Raw genomic sequence first — 2377 nt, 5'->3', positions numbered from 1 at the left:
ATTAGACACACCCTTATGCTTCAGACTTAATGCCAGATCAGTTGTATTAAATTGCATTAGATTGTACAGATGGACCGAATAAAGTGGATGTCAAGTGTAGCTTTATTCAGCAACTCTGTCACTTGCAGGCCACAGACAAAATTGAACTACTCTATTGGACCGAGCAAGATCCCCTAACTTTTTTGCAAAGATATTAAAGGCCATAGCAGGTTACACGTCGGGATTTTATGGAAAAGAGCAGAATTAACACTTCAGCACTTTAAGTAGCTCAACAAACTAAGACTCAAACAAACATCACAAACAATCTACATGTAAAAATGCATGAAAACAAGTTCTAAATAAAGCTTATAAACTTGACCACTTGCTCATTGCAGAAAAGCAAATGAAAGAAACAGACTTAAAACTGTGTCTGTCGCTGCAGGTCGTTTGCATGACTGTCGTTGGTGGAAAGTTGGTTTTGACTTCGTTAGTGCTCTATTGTGTCATAACGACAGTCGCTGGAGTCACTCGCCACTTGTGAACAGTTGTTATTCTTTGAGGCTAGATTGTTGAATCTCCTGGGAAGGGATGAAAGGGCAGCATTGTAAATTGGAGATAGGTGGTGTCTGAGACCTCCTCCCCTGTTGAGGGATGGTTTCTCTACTTTTACATAGACGGCCTCTTTCACTCCTCTTTCGAACCAACTGTCTTCTCTGTCTAGGATGTGGACATCGCTGTCCTCAAAGGAGTCCAAGCCTGAGGAGTTAGCTCTCCTGTAAGTCACCTACAGTCATAGTATATTAAGGCATAAAAAGTCATAAAAAAGTAATTGTACAATAAGGCATGAAAGATATTTACAAAGTAATAGTATATTAAGGAATAAAAAGTGATAAAAAAAAAAGAAATTGTAGAGAAAGTGATAAAAAAAAAACCCAAAAAGTCATAGTATAAAAAGGCATAAAAACGACATAATAGAGTAAGTCATAAAAAGCCCCAAAAAAAGACTTTGTAAAGTTCGGCATTAAAAGACAAAACAACGTCATAGTACAGCAAAGAATAAAAACCAGAACCAGGGCCGAGACCGAGACTTGAGACCTGAACTAACATGACGAGGATAACAACACCAGGACTAAGAGTACCAGGACCAGGACTAACAGGAACTGGAATAAGAGATCCAGAACCAGGACTGGGACCAGAACCAGCACCAAAAGCGGAACCAGAACCGGGACCACAACTGGGACAACAACCAGGACCAGGAATAAGAGGACCAGGACCAGGACTAACAGGAACTGGAATCACAGGACCAGAACCAGAACTGGGACCAGAACTGGAACCACAACCGGGACCAGAACCAAGACCACAACCAGGGCCAGGACCAGGAATAAGAGGAACTGGAGTAAGAGGACCAGGACTAACAGAACCAGAACTAAAAGGAACAGGAATCACAGTAACAGGACCAGAACTAGTACCAGAACCAGAACCAAATCCGGGACCAGAACTGGAACCAGGACCAGGAACAGAACCAGAACCGGAACTCGAATCAGAACCGGGACCAGAACCTGAACAAGAACCAGAACCAGGACCAGGACCAGGACCAGGACCAGGACCAGGACTGTAGACCTTATCTAACAGGACGAGGACTAACAAGACCACGACTAAGACTAGAACTAAAAGGAACAGGAATAACAGGACCAGGACCACAAGTTAGTGAAAGCTTTTATAAACCTGTGAGAACTTCTGAATACTTCTATGATTATGTATATATGTATATATGTATGTATGTTCCCACAAGTTTGTGAAAGCTTTTAGAAGATTTTAGAAGTGTTAAGAAGTTTTTAAATGTTTTAAAATAAGTTTTCAGAAGGTCTCACACGTTTTTAAAAGATTTTACAAAAAAAAACCACTAAACACTTCATGGTTTGTTTATCATCAAACATGATTCAATTCCTAACAATGATTCCCTTTTTATTCAGCTACAACTCCGTTCATAAGAGTCTTTTAATAAAGTTTTTTAACCATGATCAAACTCTCCTTGACCCTCATTCAGTTTTTAATAAAGTTTTTAAACATAATTAAATTCTCTTCCAACATGATTCTTAATAAAGTTTTTAAACATGATGATAGATCCTTGATAACGTTTTTAAACATGATTATGATTATTTAAATCAGTTTCACAGTGGAGAATTTGTTCAGCTGGAGCACCTACACCCATGTTTCTATTAGTAATATATTTTATCAATCTAAAATGTTCATTTTGTTTTGTCCTTGTCTGTTAGAGGCTCAACTATATCCTGCAACTTTTTAAAAAATGAGTCTTAACTATTGAGTTCAGTTTGAGTGAAGTTGATGAGAATGTTGTAATTAGAGGAATTATTTTATTTACTTCTCTATTTACCAT

Source organism: Seriola lalandi, unplaced genomic scaffold, assembly GCF_002814215.2.
Source record: "Seriola lalandi dorsalis isolate HSWRI2012SDOR001 ecotype SW California unplaced genomic scaffold, Sedor1 jcf7180002054400, whole genome shotgun sequence".
NCBI lineage: Eukaryota > Metazoa > Chordata > Actinopteri > Carangiformes > Carangidae > Seriola > Seriola lalandi.
The sequence above is the reverse complement of the archived record's forward strand: the minus strand, read 5'-3'. Positions refer to the sequence as shown.